We start from the raw sequence: 18,931 nt of genomic DNA, 5'->3' as shown, positions 1-18,931 counted from the left end.
AATCTAGGGTGAGTTAAGGTTGAAGGGAGGACAAAAATAAATTTCTGGTCCAATTTTAGCATGAGTCTAATAATGTTTATTCCAACAAGAAGTCCCAAGTGTACACAGAAACTCCAGCCAACGACTAAAACTACCATCCCTTTGGCTAAACATGAAGCAGCTCGGACAGCTTTATTTCCAGCAGAACTACTAAGTATGTGGGGTCACAGAACTATGCAGACTGGAGAGGACCACAAAGCAAAATGCTAGGAGGAAATATTTACGTGGGATAAATTGTTTTCTTAACAATATCTTTGGGGTTTGTGAATATAAAAACTAAAGAAGCAGTCAGAAGTCATTTAAAAATGTATGGGGAAAGGGAGAGAGGCAAACCATGAGAGACTCTTGAATGCTGACAAAAACTGAGGACTGATGGATGTGGGGGGGAGGGGGTATTGGCATAGAGGAGGACACTTATGGGGATGAGCACTGAGTGTTATGTGGAAACTAATTTGACAATAAACTATTTGTAAAAAAAAAAAAAAAAATGTATGGGGAAAAGAAAACCCAGACTATTTCTTCAGGTGGATTTCAGAAACCAGGCATGAAAACAGGTGTCAGTTCAAAAATGGATGAGAGAAATCTCTGGTAAAGCCACAATAGGAGAGGAGTGTTGCTGTTATTATAAATAGCCACTCTGATGCTCTTATGAGGGAATGTGTTACGCTAAGCTGTCAATCCATCAGCAAGTTCTGTGAATTTTACATCCAAGCCATCCATTGCTTGAATCAAACCACTTTGCACCATCCCCACACTCACCAACTACTACTGTGGTCCAAGCCACCACTCTTTCCTCTGGACCTCTGCAATAACCTAAAAAGGTCGCTGCTCTCACTACCACCACCATAACCCATTCTCCTCACAGCAGCCTGAATGATCTAGTAAAGGCATGAGCCAGATCATGTCTCGTACCACGCTTTCGAATGTGCTTAGAGTGAAATCCCAACTCCTTATTGCATCCCAAAATACCCTTCATGGCCTGGCTTCCACATACCTCTCTTGGTCTTTGCCTTGTTCATTACATGCCAGGTACTTTGGCTTTCTTGCTATTCCCTGAACTTGTCAAGTTTTTTCTACCTCAAAATCTTTATTATTATCGGAGACAAAAATAATAATAATGGATTCTATTTACTGAGTGCTCACTATGTATCAGGCATTATCTAAGTACTTCATAATATTGACTCAGTTTTTTTCTCCCCACAATAACCTGATGATGTAGGTATGTTATCCCCATAAATGATGAAGAAATCGATGCACAGAGAAATTAAGCAGCTTTCTTAAGATGAGTAAGTAGTAGAGCTAAACAACATACATAATTCAAGGGTGAATGGATAAACTGTGGTTTATCTAAAAGGTAGAATTCTACTCAGCAGTAATAAGGAATTACTATTGATATATACATCAACATAAATCAATCTCAAAGACATTGTACAGAGTGAAAAAAGTCTCTGAAGGCTAATTATTGTTTAATTCTACTGATATGACATTCTGGAAAAGACAAAGCCATAGGGATAGAAACAAATCATAGCAGCAGGGGCCAGAGGTGAGAGATAAGAGGGTATGGTATTTGACTACAAAGAGGCAGCACACAAAGAAATTTTGGGAGTGATGTAACTTTTCTCTATCCTGATTACCATGGTGGTTACATGAATCTGCACACAAGTTAAAACTCATGGAACTGTGCACCAGAAAGAAAAAGTTAATTCTATGTTAATTTTTAAAAATCTACATCAAATATTTTACTTTTAAATGTCTTCCCTAGGAGATTCAGCATAACACAAGAACACCTGTTACATTATTACTTTTTTCTTTTTTAAGCTTATTTATTTATTTTTGAGAGAGAGAGATAGAGAGAGAAACAGAGACAGAGAGAGAAAGAATCCCATGCAGACACTGTGCTATCAGGCTTGAATTCATGAACTGTGGGATCATGACCTGAGCCAAAAATCAAGAGTCAAATGTTTAACTGACTGAGTGACCCAGGTGCCCCTGCTACTATTTCTATTCATTATTTTCCTAAGTGTACCAGCAGATGCAGTAGGACAGGAAAAAATAAAATACGCGTATACACACATGCACACACATATTTATATGCAAAAAATAAAGCTGTTATTCACTATGATCATGTATTTAGAAAAATCTAAAAGGTTGCCTGCAGATAACACCTTGAAACTAATATAGGAGTTTAGTAAAGTTGTTGGATATAAAATCAGTATACAAAAATCCTGATACCAGCAACAGTTTCAAAAAAACATTCATAGTACCATTAAAAATACCAACTACTTAGAAAAACCTCATAAATATGTAAGGCCTTATGAGAAAATAGAAACACCATGTTGAAATGTATTACCAAGAAATATACAGAGAGTGAGCAAGCCATGTTTTTGATAAGACTCAATATTGTAAAGATGTTAGTTTTCCCTAATTGTTCTGTTGATTCAGTACAATCTTGTTAAACATTTCTAGGGGTTTTGGGTTTTTTTTTTTGAACTTAAGGAGTTCATTCTAAAATGTATATTGAAACATAGATGTGCAAAAAGGCAGTAAGAGCCAAGAAACTCTTGAAGATATGAAGATAAGACAGCTGGCCTTACACTCTAATAGGAATTATTTTTAATTATCACAATATAATTAAAGTAGAATAAAGGGCCCAAAAAGACACCATGAATTCATGGTCACTTAATAGGACAGAAATATCATGGAAGATCTTTGTTTACACTAAGAACTTTTTTTTTTTTCCCCCATAATTATTGGCTGGGAAAAGTGGATATACATATGGTAATCCAAAAACTGGATCCTAACTTTATTCTAGATAATGACCTATTTTAAGTTGATTAAAAGCTAAATTGTAAAATGCAAAACAACAAATGTTTAATGAGACAATAGAGCAGAATGGTTTTATAATTTTAGGTTAGGAAAAATGTTAAGATTCAAAAAGCATTACATATAAAGGAAAGAAAACTGATAAATTTGACTACATTAAAATTAAGAAATTCTTTTCATCAAAATACACCAAAAAGGGAAAGAAAAGACAAGCCAGAGAGGGAAAATATACTTGAAACATAAACTTGTGTGCGTGTGTGTACGTTTCCTACAGAACTATAGAAAATAAAAAATGGGCAAAAAATGTCAATAGGCACTCTATAAAGACAACATATAAGCGACAAATATATTGAAAAGTGCTCATTTTCACTAGTGATCAGGAATATTCAAAGTCTGACAAACTGAGTGTTGGTGAAGGTGTGGAGCAATGGAATGCTCAAATAATATGGCAGGAGTGCAAACTGGTACAATCACTATGAAAAATAGTTGGCATTTTCTAATAAAGTTGAAGCTATCAAACCTTCCTACCCAACAATCTTTATCTTGGCTACGCCTAAATGAAAAAAAAAAGTATAAAAGGAAAGCAAATAATAGTAACAAAAGTCAGGATAATGGTGGGATCCAGGAAAAGACGAATTGAGCTGGGTTATGACTGAGCAAGGTGGCATCACATGAGTATTCAATGAGAAATTATTCTTTAACCTCTATGTGTTTTGTATCATTTCCTTTATGTACACCCAATATTTAAATGTAAGAAAAAAGAATAATTTAAAAAATCAATCCCAAACTTCTACAAAGAATGCAAAAGAATGTTAGCTAAACCAACCTTCTTGCAAAACCGATGTCCCTTGGAAATAACATCTACATTCTAAATAGCAATTACACAGAATATATTTTGAAATGATTCATTTTGTGTAAATTTTATCTCTAAGGGTGTAACTGATATAATTGTGACTAATTTACAGATCGATGAAGGAGACCATTGCAAAGCTAACACCCAGTAAATCATGATTCATCCCTTCTTTAAATATTTTTACCAATGGTCCTAACAAATGGCAAAAGAACACCTCCCCCTCACCGACAAGGATGACAAAATAAGATCCCTAGGTGAGATACAGAAGGAAGAAATTAATGCCTTCACTGGGGGAAGGTTCAAGTCAAGGGTTCACAGGAGAATGCTAAGGGAACAATGAATTTAAACTAGGTTGGTGGTTTTCAAATATGTCTTGTTAGTGGCAGACCCCTCCCTCTACATTTTCTGAGTTTACAAATTCAAGAGTGGAGGCCCTGTCTCTGGCAGGTAAAGATGGTGAGACAGAGGTCTCAATTCAAGACTTAAGGATGTTTTTGCTAAAAAGAGAATTTCACCCTTATTCAGTAGTTCTGGGAATAGTGTGTGAAAAGGAGAAATCAAGATTTTGAGTATCAGGGCTTGAAAAGGCCAGACCACTTTAAAGCTACATTAGCCCCAAAGGAAATTAACCAAAAATTCAATTAATCTAGCCTGCAAAAAAGAAGCTTGAATAATACACATAATGCATCATTTTAAGAAAATAATTATTTTAAGAAAATAATACACTATATGAAAAGACTGAAATAGGCAAAAGATCCTGAATGACAGGATTCAACATTAGGGGGAAAACACAATAATTTCCCTCCAGAGGGGCACCTGGGCAGCTCAGGTCATTGTCTCACCTTGGGCTCTGTGCGGACAGCTCAGAGCCTGGAGCCTGCTTCGGATTCTGTGTCTCCCTCTCTTTCTGCCCCTCCCTTGCTTATTCTCTCTCTCTCTCTCTTCTCTCAAGAATAAAATAAATAAGTCTACTTAGTTAGTATGGATCCCTTTTGAAGCACAAACCTTCCTTTTTTATTAGCTCACAACAACAAAACAGCCTTTCTGCCAGGTGTCATTAGAATGCTGTGTCTTCCCTTTGAACAGTAACAGAACTAAAGAAGATCTCACTAACGGGGGAGGCATTAGTAACCAGTGCTACAGTGCACACTGATGAGTTTCTCTTAATTATATAGAGATACAGGTAACAGAGTGCTATTTCACAGGAACTGTTCTAAGCACTCTACACAGTTGAATGTACTCCATCCTCATATCACACTTACAAGGTAGATCACAGAAACTTAGGTACAAAGGTTGAACTTTTCCCCAAATACGTGCTAGTTAAGTGCCAATGAGTTCATTCAGTCCCAAAGAGCCTGTGACATTTACCCTGCACCGTTTGTTGTTTGTTTGCTGCTGTTGTTTTCATGGTTGGGTAAGCTCAAGTGTAACCAAAACTAAAAGTTCTGAGGCAATTAAAGGTTGCTGGCTTCATCCAATCAGTAGAATCACTAATAAACTCGGTAAATCTTGTCCAAAACTCATTAAAAGGGGCCTGAGATATTATTAACCCCAGGGAGGTTTGAAGAGCCTGGGATTGACATGAACAGTGTGAGTTACAGCAGTTATTCCCATCAAGTGATGTGATTATGATTCATCTACTTTCTCTATGGGGACTTCCAGAACTGCAATTGTCAGATTATGATTTTATCTGGTTTTCATTTATATTCTGTCACATGTATCCAAGCCCCTCCTACCTCTTACCTCCCTACACACACACACACACACACACACACACACACACACACACGAAGAACTGGATTATACATAGAGTTGTGGAATTTGAGAATTCCCGATCTCCCTCATGGATGAGAACCATGGCTCTCTTTCTGCTCACGGATTCTAATTTGCACTGCCTTTGCCCTTCATTGGCTTTACCCACTGCGTCACATTGCCACACACAGGCTTAAGCACATACCTTCAATCTTAAAAACAAAAAATCTTCCTCAGAATTATACTTGGAGAATATTTAGTCAGTGTTTCCAAAGCTTTGCATGCATACCAGTGAGGTCATTTCTTTTGGTAACAGACAGCTAGACTTTAACAGTTGAACACTTATTTTCATATATGTTAGAAAAAAAACAAACTAGCATATAAAACCCATGATTTCATGAATATTATTGTTATAAGATAGTGTTGATCAAAATTTAATCCCTGGAACTAAACATCACCTGGAATTTCTTAGAAAAGTTAATTCTCAGGCCCACCCCAGACTAAGAAATTCAGAGGCTGCTTTACCAAGGTTCCCAAGTGATTATGATGCATTCTAAAGTTTAAGAACCACTGCTTTTGAAGATAAGGTTACTTTTCTTCACGTGAAAAGCCCCACACAAAAATGTTTTAAATTTTTTAAATAGTAAGAATGGTATAAGTGTATGCTCCAAATCATGGAGCCGGTACAAAGATGTCATTTGGGAAAACACAGTAATTACTGACAGATGAAAAGTATTCAAAGTCATCCATGAACAAATGTGGAAACTCTGTCCAATCATCTCTAACATTAATGAAAAGGGTGCTGGTCAGAGATGGAAAAATCAAAGACCATTTACTAGAATATCTAAGAATAAAATCAGAGCTCTCATATTTAACGTACTTAAGAGGGCAAAGTGTACTAGCTACCTTGTCTTGGCACACAGTAGGTCCTCTAGATTTTTTTTTCCTCGCCAGGTGCCTATAAACAATTCAGAAATTATGTAGTTTAGGAAAGGGATAGCTGCCTTGGTATCCATAAAAAAACAACTGAGGAAGAGTTAAAGTCAGTGAAGTCTAGAGAAAAGGTTGGGTATAATCAAAGTCAACAGCTGCCAACAGATCCATCACCTGAAATGTCAATAAAACACCTCTTTATCAGTGGGCTTTCAACAATCATAGTATAATAAAGAGCCCAGCTATAGTGTTTGATGTTGGACTGCTGATAATACCTCTCCCTTTTCCCCTCTGCCCCACATCTGTACAGTCTAAATACAAAGGCTTTGATGCTAAGGAAATTAGAACCACTGCCCGCAAGTGGGGATCCTCAGACCAACCCTATCCCCTAAACCCTGTGAAACCCCAAGCCAGTCTCCTCCTTTACCTCTCTGAAGGCATCTCGCAGCCAACTTCAGAGGCCTGCCTTGCTCTCCCTTAGAAGTCTCATTATTTCAATAAAGCTCTTTATGTCTTTTTTTGTGCGTGGTGTATATATGTGTATAGTCATCCGTCTAGGTATCTGAATCAAATTTTGGATAGACACCTATCCCACCTTTTCAAAAAGGATGAGGCCATGTAGAAATTATCTGAAGAATCGATGAATCTAGCTCTTATGTTGTTCTATATATGTATAAAAAGGAGAGGACTAGTTTCCATTATCAGAAAAATACATGATTGGACAATAGCTGGGAGAAGCCTCACAAGTTTAGGAATTATAACTTCCAATATCTCTCCTTGGTTAAGAGCACTTAGGATTTTCTCAGGCAAATATATAAAAATGTCAATATTAAAAGATAAAGAAAATATCCCAACTCTCCAAGCCCACCAATTTCTCACTAAACCTGGTAGCTTTCTTCATGTGTTTCAGTATCTCCACAAGCCAGGCATTGAACTAGGCAGTGGATACAAGAAAGTGAACAGGATCACATCAAGGCGCACCTCCTTGAAATGCCTTAGAAGCCTGTTTTTCACTTATACATCAGCATTAACACAGTAAGCTTTTGTTCTCTTACAGGATTGATTTCACTCAATTATTTTATATGTAGTTGTCAAAGGTTGGAACACTACTCAGCAAATACTCATCCACTTCCACCTCCATTTCCTGCTTGGGCTCAACTGAACCATAGATGACCTGTACATCTATGCGAATCAATGCTTCTTATCAAAAACTACTAGATTGCAGCATGACTTGTTACATAGCATGATGGCAGTAATAGCTGACAAATATGCTAATTTTCTAGCCAAGTTTACTATGTGGAGATGCATACTGTTTTAGAGGCTTTAAGTAACCAGGGTGGAGTCTCACCAACCAATTTAGACAAAGAAGGGCTTAGAGAAGAGGATAAATTGAGGCGGAGAGGAATCAAGGTATGTATTCTTCAACAGTCCACAGTTGAGTTGTTATGATGGTGATGGGATAAAATACATACAAAGGTCAGCAAATTCACAGCCACACTATGTCTCTGATTTTACGCAGATGCCCAAGGTAAGTATTAAGGGCCATGCCCCATTTGATAACAGTTTACCATGAAGACAACATCTACTAAATCAAATTCTAGCTCCAAGAGCTTGGATAACTTGCCGTTTCACTTGATCCTCTTGTTACCTTTATTTTCCATTCTGTTAAAGGGGGGATGCTAAGCAGTTTGGAACTCCGGGAACATAAGCTCCCTGAGACTTATATTTCCCTTTATATCTCCGTACTGTTGAAAGCCAAGAAACAAATCTACAAAGGCACGCACTCTTCAGAACAAAATTTAGGCTACAGCTGAAAGTACCTGATGACTGCCAGTAGGTGGCAGTCACAATACTTCATATTTAAACTTGAAACTTGCTACCAGTTTCATGGTAGCACCTGAAGGGTTCCGTAGGGGTGGGCAGATAGGGTGGGCAGGTAGGGCAGGTGGACCAGGGCTGTGAAATAAACACTTTTCTTTACTAAGAAAGATGAACTAGTGTGGACATGATAACTCCACGAGAAAAACTGGAACAAATAAGGGATATTTCCAACCATGTTTCCAAAAAGCTAAGTGACCCAACAGACTTTCAGTTGTTACAGGTTCACATTTTTTGGTCCCTCCTAAACCTGCATAACAATGACATCTAAACTATCAAACAAGCAAGTTAGAAGTCATAGGCGAGAACCAAAACAGAGTAACCTTTTGGAGAAACCGAAATGGAGCAGAACAGTCAAATGGTGCTTTGGGCCTGAAGCTCGGGCCTACTGTGCCCCAGTTCCAGAGGCGGCAGGATGGCCTGGAGTTAGGTTTCTGCAGGGCAACGGGGGCTGAAAGGGCCCCTGTGGGGCAGGAAACCAGGGCCAGCCTTGCTGCTTAGAAAAAGGGGAGAGAGGTGTGGCTCCCAGATGGTAGGTAAAGGGAAGATAGACGGAGTTGCTGTCAACTGCTGTCTGGGGTGGTTTGAACTGGAGAATCCAGACACAGATCAAGGCCAAACTCCAAACCCTGCTCACCCCTGACTCCACTGAACAAATCTGCAACATCCATCCATCTCATTTCATCCACCTTAGATTGGGAACCTCAAACATCATTATAAGACCAACTTCTGGTCTGGGGGCCTTGCAAGGACCAGGTGACACAGATGCAAAATAGACATGCAGAAAGGGGAAGGAAGGAATTTTCTTTCTTCTTTTTTTCCTTTTAAAGTAACCTGTAGACCAGGAGCCTTCAAACCAAGCTGCAGGTACATGTGAAGAAAGCTAAATGCCAACATGAGCAACAAAATCAAATATGGAAACATGAAATCACACACTACCAATTTTATTTTTTTAATTAAAAAAAATTTTTTTTTAGTGTTTTATTTATTTTTGAGAGAAAGAGAGACAGACAGAGTACGAGCAGGGGAGGGGCAGAGAGAGAGGGAGACACAGAACCCAAAGCAGGCTCCAGGCTCTGAGCTGTCAGCACAGAGCCCAGTGTGGGACTTGAACTCAAGAACCATGAGATCATGACCTGAGCTGAAGTGGAACACTAACTGACTGGACCACCCAGTCACCCCACACACTACAAATTTTAAATATTAAACATGCTAAAAATATTTTAGTCATGTTTAGAATCCTCAGCAAGATAAATAACAACCATTGTCAACAATGACGGTAACAGCACACTATGAAAAAATATATAAGAAGTAACAGCTAAGTAAAGAATTTATAAGTAATTATAAGTATTTTATGTGTGTGTGTGTAAAGTATAGTTATTGGAATGAAAAGTTTAAGAACTGGATATATTGGCACAAAACATAATTTGTGAATAAAAGATAACACTGAATAACTAAAATAGCAGCATAAGACAAGGATAGTAAAAAAGCCATAATTAGGGAACTTTGGCATTGGTACATAAACAACAAAACAGACCATATAAATAGGAAATAAAGTCTGTAAACAGAGCCACTCACATATGGAAACTGAATGTGATTGGAAAACACAATGAAACTTGTGGGGAAGGGATAGATTATTCCTAAATCCAAATATAACAAGTATTCATATTTGAAACCACACACAAGAGTCAGTTCCAGTGGATTACAAATCTAAATGTGAAAAGCATAAGAGAAAAAGCCTTGGAAAGGATAGAGTAGCTTTCTGAAATTAGGGTTCAGAAAAATTTCTATTATTTTTTTAATGTTTATTTATTTTTGAAAGAGAGAGAGAGAGAGAGCACAAGCAGGGCAGGAGAAGAGAAAGAGAGGAAGACACAGAATCCGAAGCAGGCTGCAGGCTCTGAGCTGTCAGCATAGAGCCTGATACAGGGCTTGAACTCACAAACCACAAGATCATGACCTGAGCTTAAGTAGAACGCTAAACTCACTGAGCACCCAGGCACCCACAGAAAAATGCTTTAAAGAGTAAAACATTTTTTAAAATTTCAGTTTCATTAAAATTACCAAAATGACTGGGGCACCTGGGTGGCTCAGTTGGTTAAATGTCCAACTTCGGCTCAGGTCAAGATCTCGTTTGTGAGTTAGAGCCCCATATCAGGCTCTGTGTTGACAGCTCAGAGCCTGGAGCCTGCTTCAGATTCTGTGTATCCCTCTCTCTCTGCTCCTCTCCCACTCATGCTCTATCTCTGTCTGTCTCTCAAAAATAAATAAACATTTAAAACAAATTTTTTTAATTACCAAAATAATGGATGTTAAAAGAAGTCTAGAAAGTGATCAGCTGTACACAGAGAGAAGACATGTGCAAAGCATATGACTAACAAAAGACTAACATCCAAGTACCAGATAGAAATCAGAAGAGAAGCAAGTCTTAAAAAAAAATAAACAAATGGGGGCGCCTGGGTGGCTCAGTAGGTTAAGTGTCTGACTTCAGCTCAGGTCATGATCTCATAGTTTGGGATTTCGAGCCCCACACTGGGCTCTCTGCTAACAGCTCAGAGCCTAGAGCCTGCTTTGGATTCTAGATCTCCATCTTTCTTTGCACCTCCCCTGCTTGCGCTCTCACTCTCACTCTCGCTCGCTCTCTCTGAGATAAATAAAAAAAGATTTTTTTAAAGCAAATGGACAGTAAAGTCATGGAAGAGGAGCTCCAAATGGCTAACAAACATATAGAAGGACAAACTCACTTGTCTTCAAGACAATGGAAATTAAAACTCCAGTGGGATACTATGTCACACACATCAGATTTGGAATTCTTAAAAAAAAAAGTCTGCTAATACTAACTGCTTGTGTGAAAAAAGAATGAGAATTCCACACTGTTGATAGGAGTATTAATTGTTATAGTCACTTTAAATAGATCATTTTGCCAATATTAAATTTAAAAGTGTACATAAATAAAACCAATAATTCTACCTAAGGTTTACCCTTAGTGAAACATTCACACATGAACACATGTTAAAAAGAACATGTAAGAAAGCATTGTTTCTAACCATGAAAAATGGGAATACATTAAAAAAAATTTTTTTAATGTTTACTTATTTTTGAGAGAGAGAGAGCAAGTGGGAGGGGCAGAGAAAGGGAGACACAGAATCTGAAGTAGCCTCCAGGCTCTGAGACATCAGCATACAATCTGACACAGGGCTCATACTCACAAACCATGAGATCATGACCTGAGCAGAAGTCAGATGCTTAACCAAATAAGCCACCCAGATGCCCCTAAACTTAAATTTTTATCAGCAATGCAGGCGAGCTTCTGTTAAATGTTATATTCAATATGTAGATATCAAAGTGAATGAACTAGAGCTATACATACTGACACATATATATCCAACAAATAATTCTGAGAGAAAAAGGCACTGAAAAATATACAGAGTAGGATGCCATTTATATAGACTTTTTAAAAAATTTAATGTTTATTTTTTTAATACTTTATTGTCAAGTTGGTTTACATGTAACACCCAGTGCTCATCCCCACAAGTGCCCTCCTCCATGCCCATCACCCCCCTTCCCCTCTCCTCCCCCCCCCTGCCCTCAGTTTGTTCTCAGCATTCAAGAGTTTCTCATGGTTTGCCTCCCTCCCTCTCCCCAACTATTTTTCCCCTTCTTCTCCCCCATGGTCCTCTGTTAAGTTCCTCCTAATCCACCTATACATGCAAATATATGGTATCTGTCTTTTTCTGCCTGACTTATTTTGCTCAGCATAACACCCTCCTTCCATGTTGCTACACATGGCCAGATTTCATTCTTTTTCATTGCCATGTAGTATTCCATTGTATAGATAAGCCACATCTTGATCCATTCATTTGTTGATGGACACTTAGGCTCTGTCCATGTTTTGGCTATTGTTGAGAGTGCTGCTATGAACATTGGGGTACATGTGCTCCTATGCATCAGCACTCCTGTATCCCTTGGGTAAATTCCTAGCAGTGCTATTGCTAGGTCATAGGGGAGTTCTTTGTTAATTTTTTGAGGAACCTCCACACTGTTTTCCAGAGGGGCTGCGCCAGTTTACATTCCCACCAACAGTGTCGGAGGGTACCCGTTTCTCCACATCCTCGCCAGCATCTAGAGTCTCCTGATTTGCTCATTTTAGCCACTCTGACCAGTGTGAGGTAGTATCTCAGTATGGTTTTGATTTGTATCTCCCTGATGAGGAGGGACACTGAGCATCATTTCATGTGTCTGTTGGCCATCTGGATGTCCTCTTTGGAGAAGTGTAATGTTTGTTTAGTTTTGAGAGAGAGACAGAAAGACAAAAAGAGACAGAATGTGAGCGGGGGAGGGGCAGAGAGAGCGGGAGGGAGAGAATCACAAGCAGGCTCCATGCTGTTAGCACAGAGCCGACAAGGTGCTCGAACCCAGGAACTGTGAGATCATGACCTGAGTGGAAATTAAGAGTCAGACGTTTAACTGACTGAGCCACTGCGGCGCCCCTACACTGATACTGTTTGCACAGGTACAGAAAACCCATGCTACACGTTGCCTAGGAACACAGACGTGCTGATTATGAATGGCACCTCCTATAGTTCTACACTGTAGTGACTCCCACACAAACTTGGGGAAGGTAGCTATCTCTGGGGAGACAAGCAGAGAAACTGGATTAAGGAGGATTGTGAGAGGGGCCTCAACACTGGCTTTTCAAAGTCTCATTATGGCAAAATGTTTAGATATAGATGGTATACAAATATATACTTTTTGCTATTTCTCTTAGTTTGAAATGATTCAGGATTCTCTTCTATAAACAATAATATCTCCAAAATTTCACAGATAGACTTTGTGCACATAAGATTAGGTTGAGCTTTATATTTATAGTCAGTAAGAAAAATTACCCACCTCAAACACAACGAATATAGAAAGTACTAGTGAGAGGAAAAATACACACACACGCGCTCTCTCTCTCCCTCTCTCTCTCTCTTCACGTGGCACATGTAAGCATTAGTTGACTTGATGGAAAACTTTGGGACAAGTTCCAGGCTCTTTAGCTTGTGCTTTGCCTCAACTGACAGAGCCCTTTATTTCAGGCCAACAAAACGAACCTCAGGAGACGGAGGTGAAGGTCAGTCTCTAGAGAGGCAGGTGAAAGCGAGCCAGCTTTAACTTGATTGAGAGTGGAATTTTCTAGTAAACCAGGCCAGACAAGTACCCAGGAGGCCAGGCCTCCTGCCCAGGTTTCTAAGGGAGACAGGACACTTACATTTCCCAAATGGTGGAAAAGTACTCCAATGCAATATACCATACCTGCCACAGGGCTTCCTGCCTGGGGGTTTACGGTCTTAACTTGCATTGCTCCTACCATTCAGAATTTAATCACTGATATTTTGGCGACTTTTTTCCAGCCTACATCTCTCAGTCTTAATGCCAGAGATGGGGAAACCTATGAGACACAGAGGAAGACAGCAAAGTAAGAGTCTGAACACTCTCTAAAGCTGGGTGGCAGCTTCTCTGCCGGAGCATGGTGAGAGGCAAGGTCACATCAAGGAGGCCCAGCCCAGAAAAACTGGCTAGTGCTCTGGCCCTCCATCCAGCCCACACCTCCACGCAGTTGCCAGATTTAAAATATAAAAACACAGGATACTCGGTGTACTGTGACCTTCAGATAAACGACAGATAACTTTTTAGTATGGCTCATGTAATATTTGCAGTTTGTTTATACGAAGTAATTATCCATTGTTTATCCGAAGTTCACATTTAACTGCATCCTATATTTTATCTGGCAATCCTACTGTAGGATCTCTAAGCATTTTTAATGGGAACTGTATTCAAAGAGCCAGGAACTTCTAGAAATTGGGAGACCTTGTATGCACACAGGTGGAAATTGTCACGTCAGCCTTCTCGCCAGCGGGAAACACTGGTTCTAGACATCTCCCATATTTTCAGATAGTTTCTCACCAAAAGTTATGAGGAAGTCAATTATCAAGTTTTTAAAGTAAATAGAGCAAACACTAACATACTAACTAAAATAGAGACACGACATATACACACAAATATATCCATCACCCACTCCCCCTTCTTGTAGAGAATGGAATACCACCGACAAGAGCATATGAAGAGAAACTTACAGGGATTCACAGGCAAAATACAGTCACTACTCATAGGTCATTACACCCTTTGGAAAATTAGTCATGCACAGCTGAACACCAGTGATCTTGCTACATGGTTAGTGAAGTAAAAACGGGCAAAGATAAACTGGAGATACACAACCAGCTCATCTGGGAATGCCAAAATTCTCCATCAGCCAACCCATTTAATCCCCGGATAAAGCCTTATTCGGTGGTTGTCGGTCTTGGCTATGTAACAGCATCACCTAATATGTAGGTGGTTTAAAAACGACTTATGCATGGATCCCAGCCCAGAGACAGATTTAATCGGTATGAGATGCATGTTGGGCACTGGGATTAACAGCACTCCAAGTGATTCTGATATACAGCCAAGGTTGACAACCACGGCATGTGTGAGTTTATCCCCAAACAATGATGGCTGGCAAGGCTAGAAAGTGACATCTATCTCGACTGTAAAAAGCATGCTCTTCCATTGGCTGCTGACTCCACGCTCTCCTCTAGCTAAGCCAGTGAGGCCACAAAAGCGAACTCTGCACTGAGCCAAGAACTACTATATAGGAAATTAGGTTCCTCCTTGCTGTACTACAGCTCCCCTAAAATTCTAGCATCCAGAAACAATGTGCAAATGTTGGGGATACATAGAAAGGGTGGCAGATGGGAACAAACAGACCTAAAAAAGGCAGAATCTTTTAGGCAATCCCCCTTAACTCGTAAAGCCCCATGTAACCTGCCAGATTATCATTTAGAAATGTACCATCTGGGCTGCGTAAGAAGGTATCAGCTCATTTCATAGCAATGCTTGCCTTAGTCTGGCAGCAAAGCTCCCAGGGCTGCGATGCCAAGACACCCCTACCCACCTTCAGAGTAGGACCTGGCTAGGAAACGCTTCTTTCTTCCCCCGAAGCCTCAGTCTGAGCTTCACGGCCAAGTCCTGATTAATTATTATAGGATCAAGACATTCCTTGAGTTTTTCCTCCTTCCTACTGCTAGAATGATAGGTCAAACTGCACAAAGAAATATTCACAAATTCAAAAATAATATAGCAAAGGACACATTTACCATTACAAAAGGTAACACACGATTTCCTGGCTTTTATGACAAGTGAAAATGTTCACATTTTACCTAAAGAAACAACACTGTCAGAAGTAATCTCTTTTCTGCGAATGAAAGCTAGTTTTAAAAGACATACAAAACTCAAATCATAAAGTCACAGAATCTTGAAGAATCTCAGCCCTCTCTCCCTCTGAATACATGGCATGAAATTAATATTCAAATAAAATGACTCATTTGCTATATAGCACAGACCATTTCCATCAGCAGGTGAAAACACATGTTATGACTGGTGGGGTGTGGGGGGGAAGTCACATGGCTATTCAGCAGAACATGGTTTCCTGACTACTTCTATTATGCTCTTGACCATACTCTGAAGCCTTTTTATGGCTTTACAATGAGGTCAAATGTTCTGAGCAAAAGGAGAGGAAAAGAACTAGAAGTTTTGGAGTACATGGTAAGTATTTGCTGCAGCACTTGCTGCTAACAGAAGGGCACAGACCAGGAACATGCATCAGAGCTATGGGACAGCATGGAGGTCCTGCATGCAATCAGAGACTACAGTCACAGTGGCAGAGCCTGGACAGTCAGTTGTATTATTTTCCCCGACAGCTACTGGAGTCCAGATCGAGGTAGGAAGAAACACATATTTGGATCTCTCCAGGGCTGGGGTTTTGTCAGCTGGGTGCTACACAAAGTGACAGGTAAAGAGATCAAGGACGTCACCAAGAATGTGACTGAAGGGACAGAATCTCAATGCCCTAAGAGGGAAGTGAAGACAGGAAAGGCTGAGAGACATGAACAAAGATGTTTGGAGTCAAGCCCCTAGGGAGGAGAAGGCATCTGTTTTTGGAAAACAGAGGGGAAAGATGGAATGACAGAAGGCGGTGGACAGAAATGGAGAGGTTATCATTCACTTTTAAAATCAAAGCTCTCCTAGATAAAAATAAGGTCCAGGATATAGAGTATAGCTGACTGAGGTGTAAAAGAATACCACTGTGAGTGGGGGACAGGATTTGAAATGGGTTATCCACATGGAGATACAACCAGCTATGGTTCATATGGTTATCCACACAGTCATTAACAGAAAGTAGAGGGTATGACCTCAGAGGTCAAGGAAGGACTGTAACAAGAAAAGGTAGCCTTAAAAGTCACATAATACATCCCTGAAGCTCTAAAGGACCAAAAGATCATGTGACTCCTTATCGGTTGATATTCTGACTTATTTGGACTTTTGTTTTGCTTTTAAGATCTCCTAGAATACAAGAATAAGAAGCTTATAGTAAAAATATCCCTATGGGTTTAGTGGAATCTTTAGGATCTGGTTGTGATTATAAAACCAAATAAATGATAACACTTATGTGGCATTTGCTGTTACCAAGCCATGTTTAATGATTTGCTAATACATATTTTCTCAAATACAAGACACCCATTGATTCTAAGATTCATTGGTATTTATGTACCAGTAAGAAAGAAGAAAATGCTACCAATTATAAAATGTCATCAATTGTAAAACACACCATAATTCCAGAACTGGAAAATGTGTATTACATGTTAAGTGAAATATATTTTTAACTCATTTATCTTCATGAAAGTTTCATGTGGGAGGTATTGTTATTATTCTCCCCATATTAGAGATAAATGGAAAGCAAGAAACAGATTAAGTACTTGCCCACGTTTGCATAAGTAATAAGGAATACAGCCAGGATTTGTACCCAGAAAGCCTGCCTATAAAGTCCACTCTTAACACCATGCTAGCTCAATACGGATTTAAAAGGACAAAAACCATTATGGTTCACCAACCTAAGCTTTCTGCCATCACCACCAGAAGGAACCAGCATTATGGAGCATCTGCTGCTGGTGAGCCTGAGGACATGGACTTCCTCAGGATTCACATTCCACAGAGCAGATCCGACTCAGACCCCATCCTCTCCAGGAGACCCACCCCAATTAATGGTTTCCTGAAATCTATCGCTCATGGCACCAACTCATCAGCACCAACTCGTCCCCACACATCCACAAGTGTTTTCCATGTGGCCATTACTGTATCCACTCATCGTTAGCAACATTTATTCTTCCCCTCTTCCACTTGTCATCACGTGCTTCATTTCATGAAGGCGACTCCTGGAGCCACATTCACAGTTGCTCCTAAGAGAGAAGCCACAGCTGAGCAAATCACCAGATGCAGCCAGCCATCCGGCCTTTGCCTGGTCCATCCCCTTTGGCTCTCACAGCCAGTAAGCTGGAGGCCAGGCTCACGAATCTGTTCGTTCTCTTTACAGTTCACTACCCCAGTTACTGTGGGAACAGATGTCCCAGAAATACAAAGTCAGGGTCTTTGTTTACATGTCTTATAAACACATCAACAAGTGTTCAACCTTGCTGGTAATCAAAGCTTAAGCTGGTAATTAACAAAGCTTAAGATCCTATTTTTGTCCGCTTGAAAAACACCTTTAAATCATGAAATGCTTTTAAATCATCAAAATGTTGTCTAAAAGGCAATAGGATCATACAGTATTGAATTCATTACCAATGAAAATATATTGCTGCTAGCACTTTATGAGTATCCACATTTATTTACTATTGACTACTGTTCTAGGAACCAGGCAATGTGGTAAGCATTTTATCCTATTTGTCTACTTAGAGGTAGACAATACAATATCTCACTTTGTAGGGCACAGAGGGTCACTGGTTAAGAAAGAGTACCTTTTGGAAGGTCAAGTTGGCAATAGGAATCACTGTGACTGAGAGAACAGACTCTAGACCCAGAAGGCCTGGTTCAACTCCTAGCTCTGCAACTCACAAGCACTGGGACCTGGGCCAAGTCATTTCACTGTCTGTGTCTTTGTTTCCTCGTTTGCAAAAAGCGAGAATGAGGATTCCTACTTGACAACGTTGTCATGAAAACAGCATTCATACAGTGCTTAGAGCTGTGACTGGCACAAAGGTATGTATCTTTAGCTGTTATAAAATTATTATTTCATCTTTACTCTTAACTGCTAACTTTGCTTCCTGCTTCACTGACAAAACCGAATCCCCTAAAAGAAATTCTGCATCTTCCCACCAAGCACCATTGGTACCCATATTCTCTGCCCTTTTATCTATTACTGAGGACTTCCCATGCTCCTATCAAAGCTAACCTCTGTGTTAGTACACAAGTTCTCCACATCACTCATGTACTTAAAGAAACCACTCGGGATCTTTTCCTTCTTCCTACACCAAATTTCTCTTTTCCACAAGAACCCTCTCTTTGGCATACAAAAAGCTATTATTTTTCCCAACCTTTTTAGGACAAAATGAAGCATTTCTTTGAATTCCATGTGCCCCACCCACTGCTACCCTAACCTTGTTCCTATTACAATAAAACTCAAGGGATGGGGCGCCTGGGTGGCTTAGTCGGTTAAGCGTCCGACTTTCGCTTAGGTCATGATCTCGCGGTTCGTGGGTTCGAGCCCCGCGTCGGGCTCTGTGCTGACTGCCAGCTCAG

General features: G+C 39.7%; 1 protein-coding gene across 2 annotated transcripts in view; it reads right to left on the bottom strand.

Moving 5' to 3' along the window:
- The window catches only part of FMN1 (formin 1), a 394,055-nt gene that overhangs the window by 248,029 nt on the left and 127,095 nt on the right, over positions 1 to 18,931 (bottom strand). The gene's annotated exons all lie outside the window — the stretch shown is intronic.

The sequence above is a fragment of the Hyaena hyaena genome, unplaced genomic scaffold (genome assembly GCF_003009895.1).
Source record: "Hyaena hyaena isolate Hyena2069 unplaced genomic scaffold, ASM300989v1 scaffold_292, whole genome shotgun sequence".
In the NCBI taxonomy this organism is placed as follows: Eukaryota; Metazoa; Chordata; class Mammalia; order Carnivora; family Hyaenidae; genus Hyaena; species Hyaena hyaena.
Note: the sequence above shows the minus strand (reverse complement) of the source record. Positions and strands in the feature narration are given on the sequence as shown.